At 40.0% G+C, this 15,922-nt stretch overlaps 1 long non-coding RNA gene across 1 annotated transcript in view; it reads left to right on the top strand.

The window, feature by feature from the left end:
* Positions 1–12,242, top strand: part of LOC129133123 (uncharacterized) — an 84,640-nt gene extending 72,398 nt beyond the window's left edge. Inside the window, exons 2-3 of the long non-coding RNA XR_008535920.2 lie at positions 9,209–9,827; positions 12,036–12,242. This is a non-coding gene — a long non-coding RNA (uncharacterized LOC129133123). The remainder of the gene's footprint in view (positions 1–9,208; positions 9,828–12,035) is intronic.
* Positions 12,243–15,922: the final 3,680 nt, after the last annotated feature.

Genomic DNA, 15,922 nt, shown 5'->3' on the forward strand with positions numbered 1-15,922 from the left:
TCCATTGGGATTACCTCTATGTACCCCTGCAATGTAAAAATAAGAATTAGTTGTCTAGGTGCTGTTAATGCCATTTAGGAGCTATGCACCAAAACCTGGATCACTTAAGTACCGAAACACATAATAAAGTACCCTTTAAAGTTGGTTAATTTGGATAAAAGTAAAACAACTAAAGCTTTTTCAAGAACTGTGCCTCAGCAAACTTTGGGATTCTGAAAATCTTCTGATTGTAAAGCCTTTAACTGGGTAGCAGAAGACACTCTTTGATACATGGAGAGCATAAGGGGAAAAGAAGATGAAAAGAAGAACTTTGTGGGGGAGGACAGAGGACCTGCTTTTGGCAGAGGAGATTTCTGAAGAGGATGCTAAGAAGACTAAAGACGTGGGTGACAATAGGTGACATGAGGATGTTTCAATTGCATTTGTGGGGTGTTTAGCCCTCTGTGCACTGAAAATGAAGAATAAATTTACATGTATCAAATTCAGCATGAATTTTACACAACCCTAGTTCAATAGTCTAAGCTTGCTAAAAGCTTACTTTTAAAGCTTTCTAAAACTTGCTTTTGTTAACAGCCTTGTGTTGTTCTCCAAGCTTTATGAATGAAGCTCTGTGAGGCCAGCTTCCCTTGGTAGATTTCAAATGGGTCCATAAAGTTATTTATTTTTGACCTTGATTTCCCCCAGATCTTCCAGATGGCAGTAGCACAGCTGGGACACTATCGATAAATTCCAGTGCCTTACAGTTGTCTCACAAAATGCCACACCAATATGGGCCTCAAAAATGCATATTCAGGTAGTGTGTTTTATTTACATATGCAAAACCAAGCCCAAAGTAAGGTAATAGTCTTATTAGAGGCAACACATCTTGAGGTGAGTCAGTAAGCAGGAAGTCCCTATTATTGCACTATTCTTGTTCAGACAGATTATTTTGCCAGATTTCTTAGAGGTATGGAGAATTAGGCTTTTATAATGGCCTTGTCCTTAGCATTTTCATTCTCTTTTACATATTTTGTTATCAGTAGCCGCTTTAACTATACTCAGAAAACATCAAAATGTGGTGATGGTAAGCTCAAGAGAGTCATCTAAGCAAGGGAGGAACTGGTTTAATACCATGAAGGAAGTTTATAAAAAAGTGTTTTAAAAATATAATTGGGCTGAGGAAAACACCACCCTAGAAGGATAGGGGACAAGAAGTTTGTGGTCAGATTAAATATGGCTCTTACTGCAGCCCAACTTTTTATAACAGAACACTTGGAACGATGCAGGGGAGGGATGGGGGGGAGTTTCCTATTATTTGAAGAAACAATTTTTAAACAAATATGCCAGATTTTACTCCATTTTGCACTTCTGCATTGTGTATAAAATACTTTATTTACTATGTGAACAGCAAATTAGGAGAAGAATTTTGCCTAAAGTTTCAGGGAAATCTTTGTATCTCTTCTGTATCTCTACAAAGCTTCCTGTAGTCAACCTACAGTACTTTTTGCTACTGCAAGACTTTGGTGTAAAGACAGGCCTCTATGTCTCTATAAATGTCTCGGGGCCAAGTACCTGCAGAAGAGCACTGTCCACTTCAGTTTATGTATTTTCAGGTTTGAGAGATGAAGCTTGGGTTGCCAGGGCCTGGACTTTTTTCTTCATTATTGCTCCTTATGCTGTCATGGTTATCATCTGACATCCTCTCTAAAAGCTTTTCCTATTTAACAACTCTTGTACTCTCCTTTTTCAACCTGAATAAATGGGCTGCTTGAAACTGGAGTGGGAGAAGCGGGAAGGGAGCATTTGTGTGCAGAGAATAATGTTCACAAGGGGCTGAAAAACATTTTTGATGCACAAAAAACCCTCCATAGACAAACAGGCTGTGTACTGTGACCAAAATGTCACTATTTTAAAGGTATCTGGCTTCTATCTGCCTCACAAAATGGTCACTCTGAAAAGGATTTTCAGATTGCAGTTGGTTGGCCATTAATATATGAACTTGATTTTTCATATTTTTATTTGTTTTACATTGTGGTTAGGCTTTCAAACATCTACTGTGGAGTAAAAAAAAAAAAAAAAGGCAGAGAGATGGAAAGAAAAAGAAATAGCCCAGAGATGTGGAAAGATAGAAAGGACAATTTACACACACTGACACCCCACACAGGCCTGCCAAAGATTTAAAAAAATAGGATTGCAGAGGATTCATAAATAGTCCCTGAAAACACAAGATCTCATTCCCTTAGGAAAACACACCATCCCTTTGAGCAGCATTCCAAGACAGAGTGCTGCAGATCTGCCATTACAAGATGTCCTGGTATGATGGCTGCCGGCAAACTTGACTCTGGCCTTGCTCAGCCTGGCTCCTCTCCCTGTTAGCTCAGCAATTTCCCAGTGGTCAGTCTGTCTTGCCATAATCACACACTTCTGTCACAAGAATGTTTCTTAACTGAACACTGGTACCTTGTAATGAATACAGGCTAAAATACTCTAAACCACATTGGTTCAGGAACAGCCATGACCTCAGGCCTGAGAGCTCAACACCATATTTATTTATATGGAGTACCTCATAAAAAAGATACCAGCTGTAATGAATACCGCATTTTCTCTTTTTCTCACACTGTTAACTTGATGATACCTGGAATATGCATCATTCCACTCTTTCAGTGGATATAAATTGGAACCGTCTCTGGGTAACCAACACCTCTGAGAAGATCTATGTGAACTGCAGCTGACCAGAAGAGACAAAGTGCAGAGAGGAGTCACATCTTGGAAAGCATTTCACTTGAGGTAGAGGACAAAAGTCGGTATTTCTATAGTTACATATTTGTTCTTCCAGCACTTGTCTTATTACACCTCCAATTAAGAATGAGTTGTATTAAATTTAACATAAAGAATTGATCTCTGTCAGACTTTGTTGTAACTCAGAAATAAAGGTATCCCAAGCTTTAGAGCACCCCAAAATGTAAATTAAGAATATTTTCAATTATTTTCAATTTAATAAGTTTTATGATCCAGTTATTAAAATTATTATAGAGAGGCCTCTGTCCAAGTTAAGGTGAAAACAAGACCATAAAAAGTCAAGAGTATAGATTTTATTCAACAGAAAAAGCAAATTTTACAAATTTCCTTCAAGCTCACCAGGGCTCTTTTTTCCCATTGCTTTAATGCCATCAGGTGCAAGGAATCACAGCTTCGGAGCCTCCATGATATGCAATGACTTAATTCCACCACCCTTCTCCCAGAAAAAGAATGCAAAATATCAGATATGATGTGCAGTATGACTGGGATTTAATTCAGGTAGTTTTCTGCAGCTCTTGTATCATGTTTTGCATGCAGCTTACATGAGGAAACTTTGAATCCAAATTTCAAAATATTTATCTTTTTTTCCTTTTTTTTTTCTCTCTTCCATCCCAAAAGAGACATAATTCACAAGAGGAGGTTCCTAAAAGTAGCTTACATTTTGGTAATATTAGCGAAAGCATCTACAGTGGTAGTTAGCAATTTGTCATTATTAAAAAAAACCAAACGGTTAAAAGCCTTTACAAGTCAGCATTGATGTTATGTTTTACATGATAATTTTATCTAGCTTGGATGTAATACTGAAAATACATTAAGCTATTTGGTTTGTCTTACCTTTGAAAATTAAAGATATTTTCCAAGTTATTTTAGAGGTCTTGAAAGGAACAGCATGTAGCACATCTTTTCAGAGTTTCCCATTTATGTGGATCCATATATGTTGCCTCACATTGGTAGATAGTTTTGCTCTCAATAAAAAATTCTTGACAAACTTTCTCCATTGGAAATTGCACAGCTAATTTTTGTGCCATTTTTCCTTAGTGAGACCTGTGGGTTTACTGTCAGTATTGTTGATGCATCAGAGGCAGCATTCTCCTCATGCAAAACTCATGTGAGATACCTGGACTACATTAAGCTGAATAGACAAGTGGGACATGACTCATGTAACTTTGCAAGAAAGGTTCATAGCAGAGGAATTGTACTTGATTTACAGTTGGGTAAGGGAGGGAGGGGTTCCCTTTAGGGACCTTGATGTGCTTTGGCATGACTCCAAAGCATGAAGATGAGATGCCTTCTAATGGGCTGATATTGCCTGTAGTCTGACTGCAGTTTTTCAGAGTTGCTAGATTTTCTTTTGGGGCTTTTGGGTGTCTGACCATGGGAGACAGCTGAAGTTGAGCCACGTCTTGCATGGAAGCAGCCTGGTTGAGCAGGAAGGTGATAGTCCATTTTTTTCTGTCCACCACTGCAGAGTTGCAGCAAATCTTTTGAGATGACTTTAGAGCTTCTTTGTTTGTGGAGGCAGGTGATGGTAAAGAACCATTCTGTCTGTCTTTCTTTGTTCATTCAGCCTGCCTAGGTAAGTAGAAATCCTGTTCTGGCAAGCATAACTTAGGGCAGCCTCACCATGTAGGAAGTAATCTGAACATTGACCTTCCCTGCCTGGCTCCTTTGTGAAAGGGAACTCATCTGTGTCTCATGAGCGATCGGAGCTTTTTTTTACTTTCTTATTTAGATACTGAATTTAGGCAGCACAGCAGAGTGAATGACATTTATGCAAAGTGATATTATTTCTCATATTTTTCCCTAAGCTTGAAAATTCTGGCATTAATTCCTTGCTTACTTCCCACTGCACTAAACTGATACTTCTCAGATACTGACAGCCATGCACATAAGGTGAATGAAGATTGAGACAATTGTCAATCTATCTGGTAAAAGTGATGGTGTTTCAAAAGATTTTGTGCAGACTCTATTCTGAAACTGGTAAGAATTGCTATTACACTCAATTAAACATTTTCCTGACTGGCTGCTTTCATTTTGATTGCTTTCTATTTTGGGGGGGGGGGGGGGGGGAATAAAGTAAAAATAATTATAAAGTATATTTTTAAATGAACACAAGCAGCTTTATTTGCATGTGAAAATTTATATACTCAGGGGAATAATAGATTGAGGTTTGCATTGACAATCTATTTTGGCACAGATCTCAAAAATCACATGGAAGAAGTTTGTGTCTGTAAAAGAGAATTTTATAGACACACTAAACTCAAGAAATTAACTATCTACAGGAGAGATGCAGAAAAAGCTCATTGAAAACACAGTCTAATTGGAACCTTTGCAGGACACTGCAACTTCCACAACTGCAGGAACAGGAGTAGCACAAGGACATCATCAAAACCAGCAACACCAGAATTTTGAAATCCTGACTTTGGTCAACATTTCTAAAGTAGCGGGGTCTTGTTCAGCAATCTGGAATGGCTACAGCACCTCTAAAGATCCTGCAACGTGCTATGCAGATGGATCTGCATGAAGTTAATGCTGAATTGAATTAATTTGCATAGCATTAGTTCTCACAGACTAGTGTGTGTTTTTCCATTGCTTTGTACATTGTATTTCCAGCCAGACTTTTTTTTCTTTATCTTTTTTTTTTCCTTCTTTTTAAGTGCAACTTCTCTTCAACACAGCCATGGCTCCATGTCTGACCATTGCTCCATGTCTGACCATTGCTCTCTACTGGACATTGGTATTCACAACTTCTATTGAGTCAGAAGTCAGAATCAGAGCCCTTGATAAAATATGGATTTTCTATATTATTTCGACTTCCTTTATCATGTACACCATACTGTATTGAGGATTACATTGTCCTTAATAAATATTCCTCTCAGCTTCATGTCAATGTGCTTTGAATAAGACACAAATTCAGCTGAGTGAATCTATTGCAGGGGAGACGGAAGAGAAAAGGAAGAAGTGAGAAAAGACCAAGTGAAACTTTCTGTATAGCCCAGTAAGTTACTTCCCCTTCTAAAAATCACGGAGAAGACCCATAGCTGCCTATGCTACACCACCAAGAATTAAATTAAAATAGATTAGAGAGACCCAAGTCTCTGAACAGAGCTGACAAGGTACTCTTCCTCTAGAGGATGGGCATTGAATGGATGGTTAGGGATGAGACCTCTGAAATGGAAGCAACCAGTGCCAAATGGAAACATCAAGCTGGCAGGACTTGAGGACAGAAATGCAGATACATTGAGGAGGTGAGGATGTCAACCACCTCCTCAACAGCAGAGGGAAAGTGAGAAAGCTGCTCTTAGGTCATGGAGATAATAGAAATATGTTTTTTTTTTTAAAAAAAAAACTTGCAAAGGAACAGATGCTATTTTTCAAGGGCAATGGCTTTAGTATTTTCAACAATCACTCTGAAATGCTACTTCTTTCCTTGGATACAAGAAATATCTTTTTTTCTTTTTTTGTGGGCAGCCATTGTGTTTGTTAGTAGGAGAAGAGGTTTTGAGTAAATACCCTGAGGTATATATTGCAGGCTGTGAAATAGAGATGACTTAACATATCAAGAGGGCTTTAACAATACAATTGTTAAAGAAAGTGGATGCTTAACAAGCTTGACCAAAATGCACAAATAACCTGTATGAGGGAGGATCAGCATCTAGGGAAAGACCTATACCCTCTTTGTGCTTCCTGAGGAGATGCTGCAGTCAAGGCTCTATAACTGCTTATAAAGATGCAAGACAGGTCAGTGAGAAAGCGTGGCTAGGAAGGTCTGTTACCAGAGTTGCAGAGAGTATCTGGCAGACATGGTGATACAGGAGATGATGGCCCTTCTCTTCAAGAAAGGCAGGTATTTGAACACCCTGACCCCACCACTCCTACCACCTCCAGGAGAAAATGAATTATGTGTGCGAAGTCAGGGAGCGAAAGTCAATTATAAAAAAAAAGGAGAGAAACAGAAGGTTAAACCAAGTGCCAAAGGGAAGAAAAGACTTAAGCCTTAAGCTAAGAAGGGGGGGAAAGCCAGGTCTGCATTCACAAGGAAGAGAAAGGAAAAAGGGTTGAGAACAAAATCAAAGGAAGGAAAAGGGCAAGCTGAAAGCCAGAGGGGAAGAGAGGGCAAAAATAAGTCAGAGAGAAGTACAGTATGTTAACAGAGTATGTTAAATAGAAAGCAGGATAATTCTCTCCAAAGTTGAAAAGCTGATCTCTCTGTGTTTTCAACATATCCAAGTACTTCTCTAGTTAAAAATGGGAACTGGGCTAGAATGCAGAGAACATGCATTCTACATGCATGCAACACAGAACCTGTTTATCTTAGTAAACTTGAAAGCAAAGTGACCATTTGTGTCATTTCCATTACATTATTGATACCACAGGACTTGTATCCAGAAGCAAATCTTAGCATGTCTTAGCTCTCCCAGCATGGATACAAAGAGAAAGAAACCTATTTGGACCACAGACACCCATAAGAGTGAGGAGGTATGTTCCAAGAAAAGTGAATGTTGTTAGATTAGTGATGTGCTCAAAGTAAAACAACAATTTGTCATAGTCAGTAAAATAAAATATACAAGTGTGACATACTTAAGTGACAACTTAGTTACAGGTGAAAGAAGTAATAAAGATGAAGGCATTGTCAAATCCAAAGATAAACAGCGAACTGACAATTTTAAATAACTAACATAAAATTACAAGAATAAATGCTCTACCTAAGAAGTCTAAATTAATCTTCTGCAAAGTCAGGAATATGCAAGTACTGCTGAATCTGCTTGTGAGGAGACTATTTCTTCCTAAGAAGATAGTCCAATAATGTTCCTAGATACATGCTTTATAGTGGTAGAAAATAGGAGGACACATAGCTCCCCTGGATTTTTCCTCAGAATATGTCTTTTGAAATGGTTTGGTATGCTATCAATTTTATTTGCTCTCTGCTGTTGAACACGGTGGACAAGATGGAGTGTTAGAGAGCAATATACAGTAGCGTCACAAGAAGTGTGCCTGTATCTTCAAAGTAGCAGATTTATTGACTTTAATAAGCAGAAAATATCTACATGGACATTAGACAAACACAGACTCAACACAGACTGAGAAAAAGCTGATAATTGTATTAAACTGACTTTGTTTTTCTTACATGTGTTTGGGAAATTTCCAACAACAGAGTGCCAAAACGCCTGGCTGTGAGTCTGACAAAAATCCCACAGAACTGAAAAAGATAAATATTATATGGTTTTTTTTATAAAAAGAGTATGTTTCTTTAACTTTGCTTGGACAGTGCAAGCCTTACCTGTATGGGCAGTTCTGTTATTACCTGGACTGATGTCAATACAACTGACACTCTACCGGAACATTTGAGAACATACCCCATCTACAGATGTCTTAGGGTGACTTTATGATGCTCATACCCCCATTCATCTGTTTAGCCCGGAAATTAGTTTTGCATCTTTAAGACTGGTTCTGAGAATGACGGTTGGGGGCGGGGGGGGGGGGGGAGAGAAGAAGCGTGCAGTTTGTTTTCAGACACTGCACTCATTCCTCCACATTCCTGCTCCTGGACTGTGCTGTCTGCAGTATAGACAGACAGTGGGACACAGCTCTCCTTTGCTTTTAGTTAGTTTTTAGCTAGCTGAGGCAGAGAAGTTCCCTAGATGGTGGTTTTTCTTTTTCTTTGGACCTGTTTAAACATGTTCTGGACTGAACACCCAGAAAAGCATTGGCAGCTCACACCTGTGGCCCACTGGGCAGGGTCTGGGCTGTGGTATTTCCAGCACAGGAGGGGCTGATAACAGACCAGTGAGCCAAGCTAAATCCCACAAAGGGGACTTTCTGAGTTTGTCATCTCTTTTGGAGAAGCAAGAGGTTTTATTGTTTAATAACGTTCAATTTTTGAGCTGTTGAATACTTTGCCTGTTAAATAAACAGTTTTTTCCACTTTTCTCCAACGAAATCTTTTTCCTGAACCAGTTGGGGGAGGGGCCCCGTGAATTTGCTTTCCAGAGGAAACCCCTTTGGAGGTTTTCTCCCAAATTTGCCCTACACCAGGACACACCAGGACAAGTATATTTTAGTGAGTGCACTGGTGACTGGCCAGCACTGCACCCACTACACTAAGGGGTGCATTGGCTGGGAAATATCAAATTGGCGAACCAAAACCACTACACAAAATTTTTTTTTCTGCTCAGTTTCGAACTGAAACAACCACATCATTCGGGTGGAGAATGCAGGCAATGGATGAATGCTGTAAGACAGGGATTTATTGCGAGAAATGAATGGCAAGGTATGTATTACAACATAAGATTAAGCAGAATGATAGTGAAAAGTTTCTGTTGTAATTATGGTGTAATTTCTGTTGTAATTTTAGTAGTTTTTATTGTTTTATGTAGAGGCTGTATATGGAATGTAGTTTTGATAATAATTTTTGACATGTATTTTGCAGATGTGACGTGGAATGTGGTGATTTTGCATGGGAGGCATTCATGGAAGTGATGCAAAGCATCTGTGTGATTGACAATCTGAACCACTGGAAAGCTCTAAATGCCTCTGTGAAAAACACATGTTAAAGATGAAAGAAACCTGGGAACGTTCGCTTTCTTATTGGGTCGCCAAAGAGGCAACAGGGGCAAGGCCGGGCCCCTGCCGCAGGCCCGGACTCCCTTCCTGCTGCTGGGCAGTGAGAGGAGAGGCTGCGGGCCGAGGCCAGGCTGGGCTATGGCTGTGATTTCTAACATCTTGCTGCTACTAAGCCCTGCCCTGCCACTAGCCTGAGGCCGAGCTGGGTCCACCGGTCCCCAGGAGCAACCCGGGGCCAGGCCAGCTCAGCCAAGATCCTACCTACCACCACTGAGATTTTTTCACAACCACCGGGCAGGAGGAGGAGAAGCTATCGGCCCCCCCAGCCCCAGCTCCGGCAGCAAGCTGCTGAGCCTGGCCGGAGCCAGGTGACCCCCTGCAGGCCGTGGGCGAGATATAAACTCTGTCAGTGCTTCAATCCTCCCACGAGTGAGAGAAAAGAACAAAATGCAGGCAATGTAAAGGAACAACATGAAGACACCAAGGTAAGTGACCAAATCCTAGATGGAGGGATGAGGAGATGCCTTGATCTTGGGGCTGAAGTCCTCTTGTAAAGCTATAGAGAAAGACCCTTTTTCCCTATAACGCATGAAGGTATGGGGAAATAAAAGTGTTAAAATTGTAGATATCGAGCAAAGGCCTCCAAGCTAAAGTAAAGAGATGTTAAAGTAGCTGTGATCCTGTGAGAAGTTTGAATAGAGAAGGTGAGAAGAATGATGAAGTTCCTGTGCCAGCAAGAAGACCTGAAGACCTCTATTCCTAGAGAGGAAGATAATTTCAGAGATAGATTATGAGAACCTTTGCCTTTGAACAGCTCATCTTTAACAGTATCCCATAAGTTGACGTAGTCCATAAACACAGCTGTGGGAACAGCATGTGGAAAATGGGAGGGATTTCACAATTGCAGATTTCCCCAGGTGGCTGCTATTCTTGAAGAAATTGAGACCCATGAGAGAACTGTTTTATTGTAGAGAAGTCTCCATAACATTAACAAGAAGGACTTCTCTCCTTAAGTGAACTGAAGAAAGAATGTTCTAGAGGTGGTAAACTGACTGAAATGTTAGGTTTTGTTTCTTTACATTGTCATTGAGAAAGAAAAGGTTGTAGGGGGAGTGTGTCCTGAAGGGTTTTTTCTGATTCTTTTTACTCTTTCTTTTAGTTACTGTTAATAAATTTTTCTTTATACCATTTTAAAATTGTGAGCCTGCTTTGCCTTTCCCTTAATCCTATATCACAGCAAGAAATAAGTAAGTACGTTCTAGTGAGTGCATTGGTGATTGGCCAGCTCTGAACCCACCACACTAATTGGTGCATTGGCTGGGAAATCTCAAACTGGTGAACCAAAACCACTACAACAGAGTTGGGGAAAATGCTGTAAGGTTGTCCCAAAGTAGCAATGAACAAGGCTGCAAGGTGTTTCTTTTAGGGTTCTAGCTCTGTGTCTAAAAGTAGACTTGGTAGAATTAGCACATTATAAAGATCTGTGAGGACAGATAATGAGGCTGCTCATATTTCCAGTAAGTAATAAGAGTATAGCAAGATTTATGGAGTGGAATTTTAGAAGCTTTTGCTTTAGTGTATGACCAGATGGTGGTGAGAAGAAGAGCGGTTGGGCTTCCGCAGTGGAAATTGTGACTGACTGGGTGATGAAATAAAAGCATTTGGGAAAGGAAAGTGGGAAGGCGCTGGACTGTGATAGCTCAGAGATGGAGGAGTAAGTCTGGGATAGAATCTGCACCACTACAACAAATTTCGGGCAACTGCCATGTGTAGGAGCTTTTTTTCAATGGTGGCACAGCTCAGCTAGAAAGTATGCATTGCAGAAAGCACAATTCTGAATTGTGGGAAGTCAGGGAGCATAAGGACACATAGATTAAGGGATAAGCTAAACATCAAGAGGCTCATTGTTAAATAAGCATCCTTCCTCTGATTTAGTAAGTGAGGTGGAAGTCACGTGAAAAAAAGTGTCCGTGACATTAAGTCAGTTCCATAGCATGCCTATATATATCTGCATTGATTGAATTCAATGTTCATAAGATGCCTAAATTATTCCAGCACCTTTTTTGATAATCATTCAGTATTTTAAACACTGTGCTTTTTATGACACTTGGATGAATGCATGTACATGCATGTGTAATTAAATGTGAAGTATGATCTCCCAGAGGTACAGAGAGATTTCTGAGTACTGATCCCATGGCTCAATTGATCTAATTCAAACTTAAGGGCTGATACTGTTCCTGCAGAAATAAAAGGAAGTGCACACACATATTGGTATGGATGCACGCACTTACTGGTGTACCTGCACATACCATTGGACTGGGGTGTCTCAGTCACTCAGGGTGTGGTCTGTACCCTTCAGTTTTGGGGCAAATCTTTGCCCCAACGTGTTTCAGAGACATGAAGATATGGTAGAAACAGAAGGAAGTTTAAAAACCAGACTCTCAAAGTGGAGGGTGACCCTAACCTTAACTCCTAGCTTTGATAGATGGAGGAGGCCAGATGGTGATTAAAGGGCATTTAGTGTCAGGTCTTCTATTAACATAATTTTGCATTTCTTGAGCTGTTTCATTTTTGTTGTACTGTTAATGTTATTTAAAGTACATTTGTTTGTTTTTTGTTTGTTTTAGAAAAGAGACAAAGTTACGAATTTTGTAATATATCTATATTACAGAAATATATCTAAATTCTTGCAGCATTGAAGGGATTCAAGATCTGCATCTCTGAGTCAGCCTCTGAGGTGGTAAGGCCAGCAAGGCAAGCAGACTTTTACCAGGTTGTTGCTTTGACTTTCTACCTCCTCTTTTCTTGTTCCTCTCACGTGATTAATGGGTAGGATTTTTTATCTTCCTCGTTTTTTTGATCCAGGTGTGTGAAAAAACATGTGCTTAAATGCCAGCTAGTTATTTTCCAGGGCTTGCTCTTTCTAAACATTCTCTGTTTTGTACTTTAATGCATGCTGAAATGTTCAATAATTACTGCAAACCTTAACATAAACATATGCACCTACAATTTGAGCATCTCACATTGCTTGTTATGAAAAGTGGGTTTTCAAGCTTTTGTTTGTTAGGCACTGGTAGCTTTTACCTTCATGATGTATCAGTGTCAGTGTCAGCAATGATCAGTGTCCTCTGTGTGTGCCATCATGCCTGATGCAATGGTCTTATCTTTTGCAGGTGTTGAGGGTGTGACAAAATGCCGACTGCAATCCACTCATCCTACTCACGCCGGGAAACAAGTCTGTGGGTGGAAAGTGGAAAGGGTGGTCTTTGCAGTATAAAGGAAGTCTCACCAGAAGACTCTAACTGAAAGGAAGTACATATGGAAATATGCCATCACCCACACCCAACTTCACCAAAACCTCATGCAGCTGAAGGGGGTTTATGGGATCTCTGAAGCATAGCCACCCACAACGGTCATCAGACCAATTTGTGTGAGGTTTTTTTTAATAGTGCTTTGGGGGTTTTTTCCCCTCCTGTTTTGCTTTTTGACTTGTAGTCATAAGCTCTAACCTTCATGTATATGTCTATATAAATGCATAAAGAGAGAGAGAAGATATGTACTTTTTGTCCTTTATCCTGTCCCTGTTCTAAAATAAGATGTCCCACAAAACAATTTCATCCACACAAATACTGAATTAAAAGTCCATCCTCCTCTAGGAGGAGTTGAATCACAGTCATGACTTGGCTAATACAGATACCATGATCTTGGGCCCTTGGTCTCAACCACAGCTGGCATCAGCAGAAATATAATCAAGACTGTATTTCACTTTTACAGTCTGGGGCCAAGTCCTCATTTGTTCTTGCTCTCTTTGTCGTAGTTTTTATTTAAAAGCTTATCATTAGATATCTGGATATGAGACTCAGAGGCTTAACTGCTCTAGCTGGATAATATATTTTCAGCTAAGTATGTAGCTAGCCTGCTCTAAGTTTCATTAGAAGAACACTGCTCAGGTGCTGTTTTCAGATAACTATAAGACCACTTTTGATGAATTTCAATGCAGTAAGCTGAGAGCATAAGTTGTTGACATTTCTTTGAAAAAAATCTATTTCACTCAATGTGTTCTGCCCTCTTCCTGTGTGATTTTTTTTCTGTGTATTTGCATTCAGTGCAGCTTTGCTTACATAAGGTCCAGCTAAAAATGGATTTTTAAGTCATTTGTGGAAGAAACAGTTCAGTTTGAATGAGCAAGCAAGTGAATAAATGAAGTTCTTAATTCCAACAAGTTGTTACCTTCAGTGGCTTGTTAAAAGAACCATGGACTCAAAAGCTCAGTTGCAAAGAAGATACATAGCATGTTTCCATCTACCCAGAGACCAGGAAAGCTGCCATCTGACAGCAATAACATATGACAGCAACAGCTATCACTAACACAAGCCATCCTCTTCTTCCTATCCTTTCCAAGCCCCTCTTTCTGCCACTGCACATGAGAAAACATAACCCAGCTTCTCAGTGCTGTGTGTGCTGCTTCCAAAGTCTTGCTCTGCTTGACATGTTATAGAATGCTACGTGGTTTAGAGAATGAGGGAAGGCCAGTAGAGTTATCTATTAAGAAATGGAAATGCATAATGTGCATTATGCGAATGGAAGCTAAGATTGTGCCTTAGAGATGAATGCAGAGATGTGCAGTCACCTCAGACTTCACAAATTCTATCTGAAATCCTTATGGTAGGATGCAGTCCAATTCACTCCTTGGAATGCAAGGGCCAAAAGATACCACCAAAGAAGGTTCCTCTTCATTTATTTAAGGTCAAAACTATCCAGACCTTCCAACATGCCACATCACTGAAGTTATCTTAAGACAGAACACAAGCAAATCAAGGGAATGCAGCGTTCACGCTGAGTCCCTATCCTCCAATACAACAGTCATTTTGCACCACAGAATCAAGCCCTGTTCATAGGAATGCATGTGAGCCTGGCCCTCTGCCTTGCTGCTCACTTGCATCTCCTCCCACAACCCACATGCATCTGTGCCAGGTACAACACTTGCAATGGATCTGATGATCCAAGCAGAACAGACAGGTTGATTGTTTGTGGGGGGTGGGGGGGTGGGAAATGAGAAGAGAAAAGTCTTCTAATTCCTTATGATTTTCACTTTGCCAAGAGGTAAACAAAACCCCAGAGGCACTATAGCCTTTAAAATTGCCATTTTTATCTGTGCTGCTCCACCAAGCAGCTTGGAGTGGTCCCCACAGTACCCTGACATAAAACCACAGGAGGGTGAGGTTCCTGCTTCTGCTGGGAGCAGAACAGGGAAGCTATTTATTTTGGGTGCATCTCTGAGCAGTGAGTCATGTTTCGACTGGAAAGTTGGCCACAGCTTTCTTGCAGATCTTTGCTGCCAGCAAAAGCTGGCATGCTACCCAATTCCTCCCAGCTCCCTTTCTTCACCCCTCCCCCTTCTTTAGTTTGGACTGCCTTTATATTATTAAAGCCCCCATTTCATAATAGTCATTGTGCCATGTTAACCTTGAGAGTAAGGGGAAAAGGACAGTGAAGGGTGTAGCTCTGTGCTATAATGAGCATTTGGTGCTATAGCAGGTGGGAAATGCTTTGGGGATCTGGGCAGATTAGAAAGAGAGGGGGCTCTAGCAGATGTTGAAGCAGGATGATGTATTACTGTTCACTCTGGGATTCAGACAATACCAGCACAAAAGTAGAACAGGAAAATGGGGAAAAAATTGATCCCTTCTGATGCAAACTGGGCTGGAAACCAGACATACTTGAAAGTGAGCATTTAAAAAAGACAAATATGTTTCCAGGTCCAATATCTCCTCTCTGTTACTGACAGGTTTCTCTTCTAAAACACCATCCCAGGTTTGATTTATTTTACATTAATTTAAGCCTTGAAGTGTTACATACAACTTCTCCTTCCTTTTCCCTCCTCTCAGGCAGTAACTGAAAATACATGCATCTAAACTTCCTCCTCACCAACACATCTCAGAGAGAGCCCAGGCAGGACAGCAACTGCAAATAAAGTTTCACCTACACACCAAAAGTCAGTAGCACTTAGAAATTCAAACCACTTTTTCTTCAGCTTTTATTACAACTCTTCCAAAATATTGTAATGATGTGGTTTCCACCTAGTGCAGTCAACTTCAAAGTAACTGACAGGTAATTGCTTATTAGCTACATATATATATAGAGATATATTTATATATATATGTCTCTGTGTGTGTATATATATCAAAATTATGTCAAGAGGACTAAAAAGCAGATTTAAATTATGAAAATTTGTCCTACAGAGGGCTAATACCTCAAGAGGCAATGGTGCATCTCTTGTAATAAATAGTCCGCAAAAGATGAAAGAAAGTCAGGCTTAGTTTTGACCTTGATTTTCTGGAATGCAAATCAAAGTGAGATACTAGGTGCACAGCAAACTGAAATTTTTTTAAAAAACAGATACCAACATGTGAATATAGGACCTTAGTTTTCGAGTTCTTAGTTTGGAGTCCCACTGGAGTTGAAAATCTAGGCCTTATTTCTGTTTCTATTTGCAAAAATGTTGCCAAGGAACTCACATCTTTCTGAAGTTTATTAGATAATTAAAATTGTGCTCTGTAAAATAATTTCAGATCAGCAG

This window comes from Agelaius phoeniceus, chromosome Z, assembly GCF_051311805.1.
Source record: "Agelaius phoeniceus isolate bAgePho1 chromosome Z, bAgePho1.hap1, whole genome shotgun sequence".
Classification (NCBI taxonomy): domain Eukaryota; kingdom Metazoa; phylum Chordata; class Aves; order Passeriformes; family Icteridae; genus Agelaius; species Agelaius phoeniceus.